Source organism: Poecile atricapillus, chromosome 2 (genome assembly GCF_030490865.1).
Source record: "Poecile atricapillus isolate bPoeAtr1 chromosome 2, bPoeAtr1.hap1, whole genome shotgun sequence".
NCBI classification, from domain to species: Eukaryota; Metazoa; Chordata; class Aves; order Passeriformes; family Paridae; genus Poecile; species Poecile atricapillus.
The window spans coordinates 3648989-3670560 of NC_081250.1; positions in this window are offsets into that span (position 1 = coordinate 3648989).

Consider the following 21572-nt stretch of genomic DNA (forward strand, 5'->3'; position numbering starts at 1 on the left):
GGACAAGTGTAGATGTGTGTGTGGAGATGATTCCTGTAAACACTGTCCAAACTTGCCACCTCTGTACAAACATTGTGGCCTAGGGCTGCTCTCATCTGAATCTTCTCCTCTCTCATCTGAAAGAGAAGGGAGGAAACACAAGGTGATTTAAGTTGAAGCAGGGATGTTTTTTGGTAACCCTAAATCATGGAAAGGGAATGTGATGTGGACTGAGATGGCCACATTCTCCATGAGCAATTAACTGCTGAATTCCCCTCTATTGCCTGAAGTAGGTAGGAAAGTTTTCCTATGAGTTACAATTGAGGTAAAACCTTGACAGAGATTCTGAATGCTCACACCTCCAAAAGGTTTCAGGAAAGATCGCATTTAAACCTGAAAACTTGTCTGTTTCTCATTTGAGTTGGTATCACAAAAAACCCAAGACCTTTCCCTACAATCTTCACCAAAATTTTTTTGTCATAGACAGAAAATGGACAGAAAAACAAGATTTGAGAGCTCATGGGTCAGCTCAGTTGCCAAGTCAGCTGCTGCTCTCAGGCCACTGAGTTCAGTTGAAGTTTGTTAGAATGTTGGGTCTCAGTCCATTTTTAATCACGGAGAAATGTAAACAGGGCTTCTATTCATAATAAATGTAAACTATTTGATCAATGGCACAGACTTAAAGGACTGTGTCATAAATGCAGAACAGGATAGTGATTCTTGTAAATGCTGTTTATCTGGTGTTAGGGGTTTTTAAGCCAACAACAGGCTTCCACAGACTCTTTGTTCCTCAAGGAAGATAAAACAAGTGTTTAGCAGATTATCTTAAATATGGAGAGAGCCTGGGCAGGAGGAAGTGTTAGAATGCAGCAGTTCCTGTCCTGGGTGAAACAGAGAGCTACACATTGGTGATTAGAAGGATTGCAGCTGGACCTGTCTGAATGATCATCCCCAGATATCAGCTTGCTCCACCTGATTTCCTTCCAGCGAGCTGATGAAATAACAACAACCTACAAACACATCCTGGCAGACAGCAGCCAACCAGCAAGTCAACATTCCCTGGAAATGTCAAGCAGCTGCTCCATAAGGGAAAGGTTTTACATCTGCCCTAACCTTCTCCCAGCCCTGGAAGGAAATTCTGAGATAGAGAATGAGTGGGAAATGGGGGTTTCTTAGAAAGACCTTCACTTTAAATGTTTTTTCCTTTAGCTCGTAACATTTTTGCGCCCTGAGGAGCATGTACCATCCATGGGTTGGGTTTGAGGTAAGGTCCCTTCAAGACCTTCATCCCAAGTACCTGCTCAGCAGCTCATTATTTTGTTACAGCACATTGCTATTGCAACAGGTTTGATTCAGAAGAAAATGAATCATGCCTTGAATATTGACTCTGTGGACTTGATGTGCATCAACTACAAGGGAGTGTGGGCTGAGTGAGTAATGGAAATGCCTGCATTTAGCCAGCACTGCCTTTGGAGTGATGACATTGAGGGCTTGGCTCTCCCCTGAGCTGCCAAAAAGCCACAGCAGCAGAGGATTGCAGAAGGCTGAAGAGCAGACCAAGCACTTGGGCCTCAAGGGGTGGAGGCTGCTGAGAAATGTTTGTTTCCAGAGTTTCCCATCGCTGTTCCTTTACGTGAGCCTGTAGGACAAAGGGAGTGAGGCTCACAGATGGAAGGGGGGTGGATGCTGCAGGTGGGTGTGGGCAGGTTTGTTCAACATTTTGAGGTGCTATAAAAATGGCCTCTGCAAAAAGCCTACAACTATAACCAGGAATGGTCCTCGGGTGACTTAGACACCACTTGTGATCAGGGTAACTGAGAACATGGAAAGGCTGGACTGGGGCTGATGAAGTTTATATAAAATATGTGTGATAGTGAGACAACAAATCCATTATGTTTTATGTGGAGATTTTAGTCTTCTTTTCAAGAATTTCTATCTGCAGCTCAACAAGGGTGTATATAAATAACTCATGGCTCAGTTTGGGTTTTACAACAGGGTAGGAATACACTGCAGTAATTTAAGTTAGAAAACCATGAACCTAAAAGTATTTCAATTAACTTAATAGTGGGTTAAATGTAAGGTAATTAAGAGCATCCACTCAGTCAACCATCCTCCAAGTCAACATGAAACAGCAAAGGAATGGTAAAAAAAACTCCATGAATTTTTTGAGAGAGGGAAATCTGCAAGGAGCTGTTGTGGTGGAGGTTGTATTCCTGAATACCAGAGAAACACTAATTTTAACCAAATAATCCTTTAATCTGATTTGGATTCATTTCCCCAAGACAGACCACATCCCAAGAAGGAATCTTCCCAGGAGGGTTAGAAAATGGACAGTGGGAATTCGAGTGTTTTTGAAAATAAATTGGGTATATTTACCCACAGGAACTTTTCAGTGCCCAGGGAGTGCAGCAACCTCTTGACACTGCTTTTACTATTCTGACAGAAGGTGTCCCTGTCCATAGAGGATTTTGTCTGTACATTACATTACAGAGCACTGTAATTCCCCTTCCAACCCAAACCATTCTGGGATTTGCCCTGACATTTACCTCCTTCCTCTCTGTCATCCCAGGAGCGATGTCTCCAAGGTCACAGCCATTTATCTTGTTTTCTTCTCCTTGTTTATTTCCTCATGCTTCCAACTCCTCTTTCTTTTCTTAAATCATTGTTTCCTTTCTCGTGGACATGGAAAAGTTTGGGACAGTGTTGCCATTTCATCTCTTTCCCAGTAATGAGGTCTGGCCAAAGAGCACTCCAGCCTGTGGCTGTTGTGATCTTTCTCAGCTGTTCTGTGGAGAAAAAAAAGACAACAACAAAAGGATGGAAAGAAACCAGCACACTGTCGTCTCCATGTAAATAGGGATACATGTTACTTTCCCCCAGTGCATGAACATAAATTACTCCCAGATTTTGGTGAATTTTCAAAGAGGATGTCTTACTTAATTTTGAAGGGAAGATTTACTGTCTGTGAGGAGGACTGTGAGTGGCAGCAGCAGAGACACTGTATTTGGCTTTAAATGGGGCATTTGGGGGAGATGAAACATTTGCAGAATCAAAGAATCGTAAAACAGCTTGGGTTGGAAGGGGCATTTAAAGGTGATCTAGTCCAAGCCCCTTTGGGGTTTCTCAGAGTCACATCCAGCCTGACCTTGGGTGTTTCCAGGGATAGGGCATCCACAACCTCTCTGACGAACCTGTGCCAGTGTTTTCCCACCCTCACAGGAAAAGAACTACCTCCATATATCTAGTTTGACTCTCTACTCTTTCATTTTAAAGCCATTACCCCTCTTCCCATTAAACAGAACCTGCTAAAATGTCTTTTGCCATCTCTCTTATAAGCTCCACTAAGTGAATCCAGAGGAACTGTTAACACTGCCTTATGTACTGAAGAGCTGCCTTTCCTTGTCTGGCTTGTCAGGGATATAATTCCTTTTGATACTTTAAAATCATTCTTAAGAGAATTATTTATTTATGATGCTTTTTCCCAGTGGCCAAGCCAGGAATGCCTTATAAGACATCGCTGAAGTATCTAATTATGACTTATGGCATAATTATGACATGGCCAAGAACAGCGTAATGTGAAATGGAATTGGAAAGAGCAGATTCTACAGAAACACAGAATTTTTAAGGCTGGAAAAGACCTCCAAGTCTGAGTCCAGCAGTTCACCCAGAAGCACCCTGTTCATCCTTAACCCGTGTCCCCAAGAGTCACATCCACAGGTTCTTGGAACACTCTCGGGGATTGTGACTTCACCACTTCCTTGGACAGCCTATTCCTCTTCCTGACCACATTTTCAGGTGCATCTCCTCTGGCAGAACTTGAGATTTCCTCTCATCTCTTTGCTTAGCAGAAGACCCTGTCCCCCACCTGGCTATGCCTCCTTTCAGGGAATTGTGCAGAACAATGAGGTGTCCCCTGAGATTCCCTTCTTCCAAGCTGTAGGAGCACTGCAGACACATCAGGCAGGAGATTTTTCAGGATGTGAGGCAATGGGCACAAATTCAATTGCAGAAAATTCAACTTAAGCATAAAATACCTTCTTTGCCATGAGGGTGATCCAATACTGGAGCAGGTTGCCCAGGGAGATCGTGGAGTTTCTGTGCTCAGGAATATTCCAAACCCTGTTAGAAACAGCCCTGGGCAACCTGATCCACTTGATTCCCTTTGGATTGGTCTCATTAGATTAGAGATCTCCAGAGATCCCTTCCAACCTCGAGTATCCTGTGATTCTCTTAGATTTAATAAAGATAAATCTGGAGGCCCAGAAGGGCAGCAGGTGAATCCATAGAATTACAAATGCATCAGAATGATGTGGTTTAGGAGGAGAAGGATGCACAACTCATTTTTGACTCCAAGGTTGCTCTCACAGCTGCTATGTTTCATCCTGACACATCCCATGTCTTGATAAAATTATCTGAAAATTGGTTCCAACAATGGACAGGAAAACCTGCTTTTTGTAGCAATATTGTTTACGGGCAGAGGCCACTCCATTTTGGAAAATTGCAACAGATTTACAAGCACAGAGAGGATTTTTGCTGTGCAATGTGATTACTTCCAGAAATCAGCATTTAGCTTCTTTTTTTTTGAGAATTGCCCTGTCCTGTAGCCCTTCTGAATCAAAACAGAGTAATCCATTTCTCTTATTTCGAGTGAAAAATATTCTATCAACCCATCTCTATCCAACAGGATGAAAATTTCCTGACGAACAAAAATGCATTGAAATGTCAAAAATTATATTAGCTCTACTATGACAACAAATACAATTCCTGTGGATTTCAGGAATTTGTAGCTGTCTTTTTTGTTTTCTTCAAAAGCTTATTTGCAGGAAGGAACTACAATAAAAAAATAGAAAAAAAATTACAAAACAAACCACAAGAAACCCCAACGAGCCAAACAAACACATTGAAACACTTCTAATTATAAATGATATTTCACAATGTACTGCAATAAAGAAATTGTGGTATTGCACTGCAGCAGAGTGTTTTAAGTGTCAGACATGGATAATTTGGGCAATCATGTGCTGCAAAATTGCTGTAAGACTTTGAAGAATTATTTCAGTGACATGTTAAGTGTGACAAGAAAAGCCTATTCACAAACACTTGCACATTGTCATATTTGAATAATGGACGATTAATAACATTTCCATCAAACCTTTTCAGGTGATTAGGGCTAAGCACATGAGAGAGAGAAATGAGAGATGATTTGCAGCTGTACCTTCAGGTGCTTCCTTCAATCCCTCCACCTCTGGGAGGAATCATAAAAAAAAAAAAGACACTGATTTTGGAAAAAAGTACCAAAAACCCTGATGAAGTCAACATAAAGAACTGACAAGATGGCCACTGGATTTCCAAGATCCTTCTTGGAGTCTGATCCTCAATTTAGAATCACAGTCTGGTTGAGGTTGGAGAAGCCCCCTAAGACCACAGAGTCCACTCATTAACCCAGTACTGCCAGATCCCCCACAAAACCACGGCCCTAAGTACCAAATCCTAATGGTTTTTAACATTTCCATGGACAGTGATCCCACCCCTGGGCAGCCTGTTCCAATGCCTGACCACTCTTTCAGTGAGCAAATTTGGAGGACAACTATTCTAAGAACAACGTGGTTATGGTGAATTACTTACCAAATAATTAAAATGTTCACGTTTATGGAGGCAAAATTAAATTGCTTGGAAATTCACAGGAAAAAGAATCCTGTTTATAATCTTTCCCATGAAAAGCTGGTCCAATTCTCTCTGAATCAGTGCTGTTTATCCAGCTGGTCACCTTTTCTCCTCTAGGTACATGTATCACCAGAAAGTCTTGACTACACAATGGAAAATAATTACAGTCAACATCCCAGAAAACATTTCAGGATTGCAAAAAAGATTCCTATCTGTATCTGGTTAAATGCGAGAATTTTCAGAAGTTTTTCACTGCAAGCCAAAAGGAAAAGATCCATCTGAGAAAAGCCAGTAGTGTGTTGGTTGTGACCCCCACCCAGGAGCATCAAAGGGTTTTTAGGAGCCAAGACTTCCAAAAGCCAATCATTCCTCAGTTCTCATTCTCAAGGTTATAGTGGAAGATCATGGAAAAATTTGGAGCAGATCCTCTGATCATTTTTGGGTTATCAGCCACCCTACAACCATTCCTTCAGTGAAGAGCCAGAATTTCACTTCAAAATGCACAGATCTGTGGTTCTGTTTCAGTTTTTCATCAGAAACTTGTGGACTGGACTTGACTCCCTGAGCTTTCGTTTCTCTGAGTTTCCCTGCATAGACTAAGCCTCATTCTTGAAGAAAATGGGTGTAAATTTTGCCCAATCTGTCAAACTACCCATGCACCACACAAATATGCACCGACAGGTTTTTTGAGGCTTTGTGGTTTAAAAAAACAAAACAAAACAAGGAGTTTTTACTGAACCTGCAGTTCAGAGTTTCATAAATCTTCATTGGACAAAATTTGCTTTCTGAGTCATGACTTCTCATGATTTATACCTCAATGTATGCACTTTGTCACATTGTCTTTGTCACTTGGAAGGGTTTTTTAGAGAGAAAATGGAGATGTGAGTGAAGTTAAGTGTAACACTCGAAACCAATCAAGAACATTTAGATCAATTACTCTGATTGTCCACTATGTTGTTAGTTGGGCAAAAAGAAATAACCAAAAAAACCCCCACAATATTTCTCAGAGAAAAGTCCTTATTGTGAGTGTTTTTTTAGCTGAAAACATTTGGCAAGCCCCATTTACCACTGCTCTGCTCTCAACATGTGACAGATTCATCCATCTCACACATGAGCACCTCTTCACGCTGGGATGAAATGCAGCCACCCACAGCTGAAATTCACATTACAGGAGTGCACCAGCACATAGGAAATGCTTTACAAATGGGAAAGCAGGCGTGAGTGCCGAAATTCTCAGCCTTATAAACTGCTAATCCTCCTCTCTTCCCACACAGCTGCGCTAATGGCTCACCTACAACTCCACTATTGAAAAATCTGCATAAAATTTCTGTGTATAATGTGTGTCTGTATTTGCCTCCTGTTGTACCTACCTAACCCTGGTTCATCAGCTCACCTTTCACATCCTGCTACAAAGCTTTGAATGGTGAGCCCAATTAAGAGGATTCACATTCCCATCAGCTGTTTTCCCTTATTTTTTGGTTTTTTTTTCCCCCTTTGGTTGCTTGTTTGTCTATCAGTGATTAAGGCTGGAGTTCCACTCATTAGTGAAGTGTATTAAATGGTAATATCAATAACTGACAACAGCACTGCACTGAGACTGACTATTCCACCAATCTATATCAACAACCCAAAGAGAGCTTTTTGAACATTGTGTCTCCAGGCATGGTGGAAATCTTTACTCCCTGCTTCCTGCCTGGCTCAGGATCGATGTCAGGGATAGAATAAAGTACCTGCCAAACACAGGAGAATTGTGTTCCATGATTTCAAAAACTCTCTTACACTCAGAGGTACCAAGAAAAGTTTAGCTGGATTTTGGAGGGGAAAAATAGATTACAAAAAAAATCAAAAAGAAAATAACCATCACACCTCTACGTGAATTGCTTCAGCAACCATCACTGACAAATTCCCCAAGCTGATAAATGCTTATACCTTGTACTCCTAGAAACAGAAATTATTTAGAAATATCTTGTAATATTGAGGTTTCAGTCTAAATAATTTTCCATTTTGGGGAGCTTCTGTGACAGATGCTGCATAGAAATGTAAATCATAACTGTCCTTACCATAAAGATCTTTCAAGACATAGCAGATGGATGAAATAAAACATTGGCAGTGGTGCTGGGAGAAGTTAGTTGCAGAATTAATGGGATATTTAGGCCAGGAGAGGAAGATGAACATTTTTAAAACCAGCTTCAAAAAAGAATCACAACTTTCCATTAACCTATTTATTACTACTTATTAGTACTTAGCAGTAAGTACTCCAACTGCATGATGGAGAAACCTTACTGAAAGATAAATTTGTGTGTGCCTACTTCTGTGTGGGCAGGGGATAGCTTAGTTTTGCAAAGAAATACAGGTTATGCAACCACGTTGCTTGTCTGTGTACATTTTCAATTAATTTTCACCTAAGAATGGGAAATTTCATATGTATTTGACAAAATATCAGAATCTCAAAGATATTGACATCCAACAAGAGTTGCAGGTAGCCTCAGTGGCATTTCTTTCATGCCAGTGGGGAAGATTTGAGACAAGTTCCGTGTCCAGATGCCAAATCAGCACCGTCTTTTCTTGCCTTTCTGCCCAAAAAGGTCAATATGTGGTGCTTGAGGGTCAGTGGCATCATCAAAGGAATGAGGGGGCTTGGGGAGACAGAGGCCAGGACATGAGGGACTTGAGACATTGAGTAGTAAAATAAATGTGAAAAGTTAGAGTGGATTCTTGAATTTAGTATGGTCAAAGGGATTGTTTTGGAGCGAATTCCAGGCAATTTGAGGGTGTTGCATTCCAACAGAGCTACCATGGGAAAACAAATGTGCTGCTCTGCTCCTCAGTTTCGATGACAACTTGAAATCTTGCACCTCTTTGGTAGGAAAAGGATCAGTTGTGCTTCAAGTCTGAGTTTCCCTGAAAACATCATTTGTTTTCTTAAAGAGAATAATCAGACACAATGTCCCTGTCCCAAATCCACTTCATTCCAGAGTCCTCCCATATCCTGCTCCTGGGGGCCACTGAGGATGAGCAGCTGATATTCAGAAAAAAGCATTCCTATTGCTCTGTCACAGGATGAGGAACAGATCTCTACAGATCAGAACAGAAAATATGTGTACTGTGTAACACCACAAGTCTTTAGTGCTGCTTCCCAAGGTTAGCAGGATTCAGCTCCTCAGATCCTCAGGAATTGCCTGTTAAAGGCTCTTCAACACTGTTACAGTCCTTGCTTTCAGGAAGCATTTCTTGACCTTATATTATGTTTTTATATTCATTCAAACACCTTGTCCTTTTACAGAAATGAATTGTCCTAACAGCCAGGAGAGATGGCAGCAGTAAAACATGTGGCTGTTGTTGATGGGTTTAGTTCCCTTTAAGAAATTCTCTACGAAGGGAATTTGAGAACTTAAGAGCTCACCTGATCCAGCACCACCCTCTCACATCAAGACCACTAAACCAAAATCCTTTGTGAGAAGGTAAAAACAAACCTTCAGATCAGAAGTGCAGCACCAGCTGTAGTGGTTCTTCAGCAAATGGGGCATTGGGTGTCTGGATTTAGGATAGCAAAACTGGAGAACATTCATCCCATGAATGTTTCAGGTCCAACCTCCCCCTCCAAGGGAGCTCAAAATTGGAAGGGAGAGCAAAACTTAAAGCACAGAGGTCTCTCAGGCCCGGGGTGGGATTCTTGGGGTATCCTGTGCATGGCCAGGAGCTGGACACAATGATCCTTGTGGGTCCCTTCCAGCCAGGATATTCCATGGTTTTGTGATGGTTCCAGAGACCTGCTTCAGAAAAAAACTATTGCATCTCAACTCCAAAACTGAGATGGCTGAGGAGTGCCCAGTGTAGTTAATTATTAGAATGGAGAATATAGAGGGAAATCCTGAGCTCATATCCCATAACTGATACTTGCATGGATAATGTTTCTCTCTGTTTCCAGCCCACAGGTTTTCTAATTCTCTGTGGGCTTTTTTTATAACAGTTTAAAATCTTAATCCAATTAAGATCCAATTAATCCAACTGCTACCTTCCAGGGCAAACAATGGTACTGTTATTTGCATGGATTTCATGTGCCACCTCCTCTTTCCAGTCCATCTGGGTTTGGGTGTGGAGACCTATCCCTGACTCCAGCAGGAAGAGCATTCATCTCTGAATTTAAAACAACCCATCTTAATTACTTTAATTACTTACAGGGTTTCTCATGGTATTTTTTTTTGGGGGGGGGGGGTCAGTATTTTGGCAGAATTAAAAGATTCTTGTCACTGCTCAAAGAGAGTTTTGTTGGTGGAACTATCTGGGAAGTCACTTAAATCTCATCAAAACTGATGACAATATTTCCAAAGTTTAGTTCACGTAGCAGAGGTGATTATTTTGTTTGTCACAAAAGGAAAATTGCATGTGGTAGGCGACTAAAGGACTTGCTTATTTTTAGAAATTAATATTTTTAGGTGTTGCTATGGAAGCAGCTTTGAATATGATCAGAATGGGATAACGCAGGACTTAAAATACACTTGCAGAGAGCTGCCTACTCACTCTCTGAGCGCCCTAAAGATCTCAGGAAATCTATCAGACGGCATCAACTGTAAACACAAAGGGGAGACATTACATAACTCCAATCAGGTGAAATAATTTCGTAAATGGATCCTGAGATTTGAAGTGATGAGGTGCAATCTTAAAACAGAACGTGCACTGCAAGCTGGAAGGCGTTGTTTCCGGATGGAACTTAAACCTTATTCAGTAAAAATCCTCTGCGAAGGAAGACATTTCCTGCACAACAGAAGACAGGTTGATATAAATTTGTAAAATTTGGGTGTTTAATCTGCTGCTCCAGAAATAAACAGCTAGATAAAATTGTCTGTCCAGCTAAACTCCCAGCAAGATCTTCTGAGCTACACGAATAAAGAGCAAGATCTCGGTCCAAAACTTAAAAACTTCAGGCAATATTGGGTTAAAAATCCCCCACATTGTGCCTGGTCGGTTACTTCTCTGTATCTTTCCACTTTATCTTTCTACTAAATGCTAGATTATTTTTGGTAATTCACTAGAGGTACCAGACTGACTCTGTTCCCCAGCCATGATCCTCTGCTCAGGTGAGAGCTCACCTGCCGTGCTGGGATCTGCTTGGAATGATGTGGAACTGTTGGGAGGGGTCCAGAGGAGGAAGAAGAAGATGATGCAAAGAGAACCTCTGCTCTGGAGCAGGCTGGGAGAGCTGGGGGAGCTCACCTGAGGAAGGCTCCAGGAAGAGCTCAGAGCTTCTTCCAGGGCTTAAAGGGGCTCCAGTAGAGCTGGAGAGGGACTGGGGACAAGGGATGGAGTGATGGGACAGGGAGGAATGGCTTCAGGCTGACAGAGGGCAGGTTTGGATTGGATATTGGGAAGAAATCCTTCCCTGTGAGGGTGGGCAGGCCCTGGCACAGGGTGCCCAGAGCAGCTGTGGCTGCCCCTGGATCCCTGGAAGTGTCCAAGGCCAGGCTGGACAGGGTTTGGAGCAGCCTGGGACAGTGGAAGGTGTCCCTGACATGGCAGGGGTGGGACTGGATGATCATTTAGGTCCCTCCCAACCTAAACTTCCTATGATTCTGCAATATATCAACAGTGGGCATGAAGAAATATTGTGAGGAGTTAAAGCCATTAAAACTTCCACTGAAAAAAAGGTGAAGTGCATGGGAAACAAACAAGTCCATATTTTGTCTCCATAAAACCCACAAAGCAGGCCAGCTGCCAGCTCAGGTTTTACAAAGCACTGGTTGGGTTTTGTCCCCTTTCCCCACTAAACCTCAGCCCTGGGGATGGAATTCCACAGGCAGGAAGGTGAAAATGGAGAGGTCAGAGTTTTGTTTCCTCCTGTCACCCTCTGAAATTTCCACTTGAGAGGAGGTGCAAAAGTTGCTGAGACTTTTACAGGTTTGCAAATCTTTTCATCTTGGCTCCTATAAGGAAACTTACATGGCTGAATATGAGGAAAACTTCAATTTCTTTTGTAGACTTTTTTCAACATTTGTTTCACAGGGGCATGATTTGGCCCATAATTGAAGAGGTAAAAGAATGAAAAAATAAGTCAGTTCTCCTGCAAATGTAACTTTTGGGTGGATAAAAATCTATGAAAACCAAATAAAATATCAATTTTTAGTCGTTCAATTAACATTTATTTTAAAGTTATTTCAAAAAAAGGAGATTTTGGGGGGCACTGATTGGCAGAGGAACAAAACAAGGTAGAAAATAGTGCTGAACTAAGGGATTGCAGCTCCATTAAGAACACACTAATGTGTGCCTGCACTTTTTGATGCTCTACAATCATCTTTAGAGTTGACAGCACTGACACTTGTGAGCTCAGTCAGCCCAGGATCCCATCAAGAAAAGAGCAGGGCCAGGGAATTTGTCAGTGTCTTCAGGCACAGATGAGTTTCCAGTCAGCAGCTGCAGCCTGACTTCCAAGAAACCTTGATAACTGAAGTATTTCCAGTAAATATTTCCATCTCCTGCAGGTTCATTAAAAATTCTGAATATTTTCTTAGTACAGCACACCTGGTCTCACACCTGCTCTGTTCATGGCTGGGAAATTAAGAGCAAGGTGTAAAAAACAAAACAAAACCAGTGAAAGCTGACTCTGCAATGTAGTTTGAAACACTAAATTTAGTGTGAAAATGAGTTTTTTCAAGCAGAGAAGACACTGGTAATTCAGGGTAGGACTTCCCTGGATGGTCAAGACACATAAATTCAAGACTGCAGATTAATGAACTTCTCAGTGCATTAGGTGTTTATTCAAAAAAGATTTAATCAATTAAACTAAATAGAGCCCAGAGAGTATAAATTTCCAGGGACAGGGCAGTGAATTCAGCACCTTTCTTGATGGTCTGGGAAAGACAAGTGAACAGCAGCACTGCAGGGGATTGAATCTCACAGCCAGGACAGTAAATTCATTAAAAACACCACAGAAACTCTTCAGGGTAACAACTGATTCCTATTTTGGGTTGTTTTGGGATTTATTGTTTTGAGGTCTTTTCCTTATCAATTTTCTAGGTCTGATTATAAAGAATTTAATGATAGAGATGATTAATTTATGTCCTTGTCACCAACATCCTTAAAACTCATGGATTATTTCTGTGCCTACACCTCTATCTAAATCTTCCCAAGGCCTGACATTGGGAATGGACTTTCCAAGCATAAAAATGGGATTGACAAAACAATTTTCTCTGGAATAGGAAATATGAATTTTGATCCAACCAAATCTTAACAGCATAATTGTATTTATTATTACTCATAAGGCATCTGAATAATGCTGACAAAATGAAGAAAATACAGGATGGAATAGATTAAAGTAAAAAAAAAAAAAAAAAAAAAGAGAGAAATAAAAAGGAGTGACTGACAAGGTGAAACAACCTTCTCTTTTTCTAAACACATGCATGAATGTGGGGAAATAGTTTAATATTTCAGGAATTTAGAATTGTACAGCAAATTGTGGCTAAGTACAGAAAAACGAGGGATTTTTTTTGAGGGATGTGGATACCCATATCCTGTCCATCCCTGGATAATGTGTTTATCTGTTGGCCTTCTCTGAACTCCCCCCAAACTTGTGAGCATTTAATTCCTTTTGCTCTCAAGCTTTTGAAGCTGGATCATGCAAACATTCATTTAAGCTCTGGTCAATAGTGCTGCAGCAGTTTATTGACAAAGCAAGGTCTGGTTCAGAGCCTGGGTCACCCAACACTTTGCAGCATTGCAGTGAGTTAATCCAGCTGGTGATTTGAGGATTTAAAGTGCAGGTTATGCAAATCTGCTCTCCAGCTTCTTGTGGTCTTCTTTGCCTGGAAGGAAAAAATAAAATACCAACAATTTTGCCTTGCTGCAGACAGAGCTTTTCCCCTTTCTTATTTTAAAAAAGCTTTATCTCCGTGGTGTTCGGGGATCTTTTTACATTTGTATGCATTAAAAGACACCATGAAATCCACACATCCTCTTCACTCATCTCCACTTGAAATCACCTTGAAGTAACAAATCCTTGCTGTTAATTGATTCAAAAGTGCAGCCCTTTATACACTGGTTTTGAAATTCAGCACACCTTGAGTCTCTATCATTCGTGTCCCCAACATCTACAGAACAACTTTTATGTGTTCCCTGCTGGAGAAATTGGAGGAAAAAGACCTAAAAAGATCAGTGCTTCTCTTTGTTCCAATTTGCCTGGGACTTAGTAGTGACAAAAAAAAAAAAATAAATAAAAAAAAAATTGATAATAACAGTTATTCAGCTTGAAAAAGAAGGGGGAAAAAATGCAATTCGAATTTCTAGAATTATTCTTTGTCACAGAATTTGACCTTATTTATGTAAATTCAGTAAAGATCTATTTTTTTTTCTCAGTCTGGATGTCCTGATTGCTCCATTCTTCATTATAGCATCCCTTTACTCAAGGACTGCAAACAAAACAAAGACCTGATGCTCAGGGTTTAGTGGAGAACCTGACAGTGTTGAGTTAATGGTTGGACTCACTGATCTTAGAGGGCTTTGCCAACCTGAATTTATTCAAAGTGTTCTCTCTTTACTTTTTGTTAATTTGGACTTTTCTATTACATTTGCAGTTTAGAAAAGAGAGGAGGAACAAAAAATCCGAAGAGAAAAGCAGATATTAATAAGAGCATAAAATAAAACAAAAGCAAAGCCATTTGAATAAGAATCTGGTGCAAAGCAAGGGCTTTGTTCTTGTTGTTGAAGTGCTTCTCACCCGCCAAGGAAGAAGCACTTAAGGGCTCTTGAAGAAATCAAGAGAAATCTGACTCATAAATAAACATTCCTGTGCCTTCCATCCCTGCCACGTTACAGCTCCCTTGCAATTAGAGAAATTCAAGAACAATCATCTTAAATCCCATGCTGGAATGAGATTTGGACATCATTTTGAGCCATGCCAGGGGCCTGTAGGAGAAAATTATCCGTGCCCGTCTCCTCACCTTCCCTTTCCCCCCTGTGCTTCTGCAGGCAGGCAGAGGGATTGGTTCAGCTGAAAAACCAACACCAAGTTAATCAGATTCCAGCTGATAAAGTCTGTAATCTGTTCCTTTGTGCACCCATGTGGATCCCAGAACACAAAAGGTCGGTGTAGAGCTCCAGCTTTCTGCGGGCTGGAGTGGCTGCACACCCACAGCTCGAGAATTGCTTCTGTCTGTTTTGGAGAAATGCTGCTACATGGCAGGGTTTAATACCTGCAGAGGATATTAAATAGTAGGTGAATAAATTGTTTCAAAAGTGAAAGCTCATTTTTGGCTTCATTTCCCTCTTATTCCCTGCAGGGTATATATGACAGGACTGTCCTGTAAGATGTAAACATGGAATTTTTCTCAAACCCTGAGAACAGCGCCCTGCCCAGTGCTCAGGGTATTCCCAGCACGCCACAGAATGACAGGTTAGGTGTTTGCAAAAGTGACAAAACCTCCAGTAGCTGCCAATTATTTGATATAAAGTCTCCTTTCTGTCAGTGAATTGGCCACTTATCATTACAAATGTGATGAAACAATTCCAAGTTAAAAAAAAAAATAAATAAAAAAAAAATCAAATCAAGTGATGAGCAAATGTATAAAAATAATTTGATTATTTTAATGTTTAATTGATTATAAATAGGTTTTACATGCATGCCTCAGCCTCTTCTTTTCCCTTCCATATTTTCCTACGAAAAAAGGGATTTAATTTTTTGAGTCACATTTTCTGAACTCCCTTTTCATCCAAACTTTTCCTTCCTTCTTCCTTCATCTAAAAAGCGTGAACTGGTCATTTATGCTCTTCTTCCTAACCTTTGCCTTGTTTAACCTGTGATCTCAGCTTTGACTTTAAGCTTTATTTCCATGTCTCAAACCTTGTTGCAGGTTCCCTCAGTAAGAGATATTTTCTCCTGTATTTTCCACGTCATGTCAGGTCTCAGTCTAACTCTCAGCAATCTGTGGGGGAAAGGTTTCCCCTCTCCTGTGGAATGAGGGGACACCTGGGGATATGAGAAGGGAAGGTGTCATTAACCCATTTCTCATTTCAGATCTGTTGTCTCTCAGAGAAAAAATCTAATTTGTCTAATTTACCTAATTTGTCACATATTGGGCTGGCAAATGAGAGAAGAAATAACTCTACCCTTAGAGCTCAGTGATCCTGAGCTAGAAGGTATCAGATCCACTGTTTTCTCCTAAAATTTCTATGCAATTTTTAACCTTTTCCCTCCAGCCTGGCCCATTAGGAATGTCACTGCTTCTTCCGAGCTACAGCAGTGGTAATGAAGTTTTTCAGCTGCCAAATGTCTGTACATCCTCTTCTGATGTAACAATAAAGCTTCCTAAAACCTTCCTGATTGCTCAAATATTCAGCAACTGAGTAGCTAAAAATAGCTTAGGTGCCCTCTGAACCCTCCTTTTATCTGCACACTTGTTTTCTCCTCTCTCTGTCCAAAAACTGATATTACAGTGGCTTCTTTTTCCTTCTCTGATCTGCTTCCAGAGGACACACTTGCTAAATTAGAGCCATCGAGTGTTTTACAGTCTGCATCCTTTTTTTGGGTTAGAAAATCCCAGATTGCAGGGGTTTGTCACAAGTACTCAAGTTGGTGACATTTTTATTTGCAATAAGATGTAATTTTCTTATTGTCAGACATTTTGAAGCTGTGTTGTGACATCAGTACAGAATTTCCTGTATCATCCCTGGTGTCAGTTACATTTGCCAATCTGACTGCACCAGCCTGCAAATCTGAAAGATTATTTGTGATTCTCTTACAAAGATGGGGTGAACATTGTGCCTGAAACTGCTCCTGTTTTGTCTTTTATTTTTGCTTTTAAGGTTCCTTCAATAAAAAGGGTATTTTCCACTCCCCACAAAGCTCTTCTTCACTCAATATTACTGAAGTCATTTCATGCAATTGTAAAAATATTGCCCCAAAACTGACAGGAATGAACATCAATATTACAGTGGGGTTTGGATCAAGCCCCTCTTTCAGTACTGGCCAAACTTATTCTGCAATCAATGTGCAAAAACCCACAAAGACTAACATGTACAAATGCTGGATGAAGCTGAATCTGGCACTGTCAGCCAGATGATGCAGGAATAGAAACTCATTATTTCACATGAGCAGTCCTTTAAATGCTGTTCATTTTGTCTTTTCTCACACTGAAGCCTTAACCAGTATGGTTTTACTTTTTAAATGCCCTGTCTTTTGTGAAATCCTTCTTGCTGCTGTTTATTTTAATCCCAGCTTTAACAAGCTGTTCATCCTGAACATCACTGGGATCCATGGGTTTAAAGCCAAACAGAACTGCAGGTTTATTTAGTGGAACTGTGCACGTCTGCAAAGCAGGAAAACTTTTTGCTTTGTTCTCAGGGGCAACGTAAACTTTCTTTCAGGGAAGGTAAGAATAAACAGGAGACAAATTCATTGTGCTTCTAGATGTATTTGGACAAATATCAAATGTAAAATATCTGACTATAATAAAAAGTGGGTTAAATTCCATTCCATAAGAATGTCCTTATTTGTAAAATAGCGTCAGTCAAGGAGTCTTTTTGTGAAATGACACAGCTCAAGAGGAGTTTGGACAATGCTGTCAGGCACAGGTGGGACTTTTGGGGTGTCTGTGTAGGGCCAGGCTTTGGGCTCAATGATCCCTGTGTGTCCCTTCCAAACAGGATATTCTGTGGTTCCATGATCCCAGTGGGTTGTGAGTTACTCCCAACTTCCCACTTGGTAGTAATGCTGTCCTGAGATCCGGCTTTCATTTCCAGCTGACTGCTAGGTCTGGTCAGGAGACAGAGGATATTTTACTCTTTAAAATGAAAATGTAAATGTGTATATCTATCTATATCTGTATCTATATCTATATCTATATCTATATCTATATCTATATCTATATCTATATCTATATCTATATCTATATCTATATCTATATCTATATCTATATCTATATCTATATCTATATCTAATCTATATCTATAATCGATATCTATATCTGTATCTATATCTAATCTATATAATCTATTATAAAAAATATATATAATATAATATAATATAATATAATATAATATAATATAATATAATATAATATAATATAATATAGCATAAATTTATATATTTATATATAAAAATAAATATTTATATATATACATACACACACAGTAGATATAGATATAGATGATACATAGATATAAATATAGATATAGATATAAATATAGAGATATAGATATAGATTATATAGATATAGATTATATAGATATAGATAGAGATATAGATATAGATTATATAGATATAGATTTTATAGATATAGATATAGATATAGATTATATAGATATAGATATAGATATAGATTATACAGATATAGATATAGATATAGATATAGATATAGATATAGATATAGATATAGATATAGATATAGATATAGATATATAATGTGTATATATGTATATATATATAATATCCAGTATCAAAATCTGGATTTCTCTGCGTGGACACACAAGTTGTTGCTATGTGACCCAATAAAAAGAGCAGGAATATCAGGCTTGGAAAAATTCCTAAAAAAACCTTAAATCTCAAAAAAAGTAAATAATTCAGAGTCTAAAAATATATATTCCTTAAAAATATGGAAATTCAGAAGAGGAGAGAGTTCAGCGAGCTTGAGCTCTCCTCTAAATGACTTTGTTTTGGTCCCACAGCATGATTTGGTTTAACCAGTGTGGGTTTCATTACCCACAATCCTGTAAACTAACACACCTTGATCACCTTTTGAGAGTGTAATTGTTGATGGAAAGCAGATTTCAAGGGTAAAGGCAAGAAAAGTGTCACTGCAGCTGATGTCCCCAAACTCCTGGGGCATTTTTTCCTTTTGACTGCAGGAACTGGCTCTGACCTCGGTGGAATTTCTTTAGGAAAGATTTGGACAAGGAATTCTTAAATATTAAATAATTCAGATTATTCAGAATCACTAGATCTTTAAAAACTGAAAAATCAGCAGTGTCAGCACGAAATAACCCCACAGTTACAGTTCTGCTTCTCCATCTCTCTTCAGGGGTAGGTGGTAACTCAATATCTGCAATTCTTTGAGTTCAGTGAAGAACTCCAACTTCCACTAATTTTTTTTTCTCAATAATCTCTATTTAAGTATTAAAAATTCATTTTAATGCTTAATTTAAGATCTGAAGCTCAATCACTTGTTTGAATATGGTTGGATAAAGTGTTGCTTGATGAGGCTGCAATCTGGCCTTGTACAAATACAAATACAGTTTAAAGGGAGAGATCATAGTCAAAATCATAATCATAGTCAAAAAAAAGTACCTTTTTTTTCAGTAGTCAAAAAAAAGGTACTTTTTCATTTCCTATACTATACACACAAATTCCACATTGCAATGGAATAATCCATGAAAAGAATGCAGAATGAATGCAACATCTTTCTACAGCCCTAATTAATTAATTTCTTTTCAGTTAAAGGAGAAGTATTCACTCATTTTCCTCCCATTTCCCCAAAACTCCAGTCCATAAATAAGATTATATTTATAAGACAGCTTCGAAATTATTTCAAGGATTCAAGGTTGTATCCAGTAACTGCAAGAATTTGCCATGAAGTGAGCACTGCCTGCTGCTTTTGTGGGATGAGGTGGAAGGAGGAGATCAAAGCTGAGCTTTAATTATTCTAAGGAATGCTGTTTGTGCATATTTTCCCCTTGCCTTTGAAGAAAAGCAGCAGAGAGGGTTTTTCAGGAGCCTGAATTTCTGCTGCTCCTGCTAGTTCAGTAAACAGGAATTCAAAAGAAAAATCAGAACTTGCCATTTACCCTTTCAGCCTCTTCACAAAATTAAGGTTCCCTGGAGCCTAGATGAAATTCAGAAAGGTCTGATTTAATAAGGTTTGAGTAATTTTTCCTGCTGCAATGATAAAAAAGTCTGATCTGAGGCAATGTGAGGACATTGGAAGGGTCTGAGGGGATTCACTCCTCCAGCCTGGCTGAATTAACAGACGATTCCAAATCTCCAGGAGGACTCCTGAGACTCCTGTGTAGGAAATATCAATGTTTGGTGCATTTTAAATATCCTGTTAGGCAGAGAGGAAGGAAAAAGAAAAGTGGAAAGGAAATAACAAAAGTTTGATGTCTACCTACAGAATTCCAAAGCCCATTCCCATGGAAGACACCTCCAAGAGAATCACAGCACAGGCAAGGATTTCATCCAGGAACAATCCTGGTTATTAATGTTCCCATTTTATGATACAACTTCTTTCTTATCAGCTGTGAGAGGGGCAGATGAGAATGAGAAGGATCTGTTGCCATCTAGGAGAAAACAGAAAATTGTTTTTTATGCATCACAAAGTGCACAAAAAAATACAAGAACATCTTGAAAATAAATATAAACCCTTACTGGAGCAATGGATATAAAATTTAGAGCATAAATGGCCTTAGAGGAAAGAAAGAATTAGACACACAAAGTTGAAAGCAATATGAAATAATTTTTTTTTATTATTATTTAAGACACACTAAACTTTTAAAACTTGGATTCATAGTAGAAAACTACTATGTCTTTCCCTGCTTTTATTACTTTGAGGCAAATTACCTGGAGAAAAAAATCTAAACAATATTCTGAGTATTTTAAATATTCACAGAGTGGTTGCATTTTCTTGCCCAGAACAGTGGCTGTAATAATAAATAATAAATAATTAAATTAATAATAATAATAATAATAATAATAATAATAATAATAATAATAATAATAATAATAATATTGTGGTTCAAACTGAAAAGCACAAGGGCTCAAACTCAGGTAGTTCTGTCCTACGTTTAACCAGGGTTTGTTTTGTATGTGAGGATCAGAATGGTGGCATCAGTTTTCTTCCTCAGAAACACTGATTTCATCAAAATAACCTAAAAGAGAGTAATTCTTTATGAGCAGTGTTCAGAGGGGAAAATCAAGAGGTGAAGGTGGGGTAAAGCTTGGTCAGAGTTATGAGCAAATGATCACTTCTGCATGAAGCCCTTGGTTTTTAGACCACGTTCTAAATGTGTTGAGCCTGCAGAATTCACTCCCCTGACTTCAGGTGTCTGCAACGGAGTCCAGGCTGCTTTACATGTTGGAGTCTGAGACACAGAGTGTGTGCCCTTGTTTCTGATACTCAGTTCTAAGATCCAGAAAAACACTGAATTTCATATAACATGAAATTCATGGGCATGTTTTCATGGTGATACATGAAAACAACTGTTAAAGTTAGATAGAAAAGCTGAAAGTGTAAGTGTGTAGATTAGAGAGTTTTCTTAAGTCACTGAGTGAAAAAGTTAGAGTTTAGTTTATTTTAGAAAGGAGAAGGCAAAATGGAGGATTTAGAATGTTGTTTCTTTTCCTTCTTCTTTCTTCTTCATGTTCTTCTCCTATAGGTTTTTGGGTAGTAATAAGTGATTGGATAGAGAATGTCACAGTGCAGCACACAGGTGATGGGTCATTGGGTCATTAAGGAAAATAATATTTGTGTCTATTGTTAATTGGGTAAAAATAAATATAAAGGTAAAAGAATTGCCTTGTTCAAGGCTATTTTGTGCTTTCAAAACCAAAGTGAGCCACAAGGCCTTGTTGTACCATTGGAAGAAATGTACCAGATTGCAGTGATTTAACTTGTGCAGCCAGTCTGGAGAGACCTGCCAAGTTTTGTAATGACCTTCTAATAAACATGAGAAACAAGATTCTATTGAGCTCAGGAGTTTTCTTCAAACCAGAGAACTGAGATAAGCAGGGCTCCCCATGAGGGAGGATCCCAAAGGAGCTCGGCTCAGAGGAGACTGAGAAATCCAGGAAGAGAAAGAAAAATACAAAAGAAGTATAGAAGGGAGAGAGGGAAAAGAATAATAAAAGTTACATTACATACAAGTATGTATCATAGCTCATGGTTCATGCAGCAAATTTAAATACCTGCCCTGGCAGGGATGAACCAGGCCCCGAGTCTCGGTGACTCTCTTGG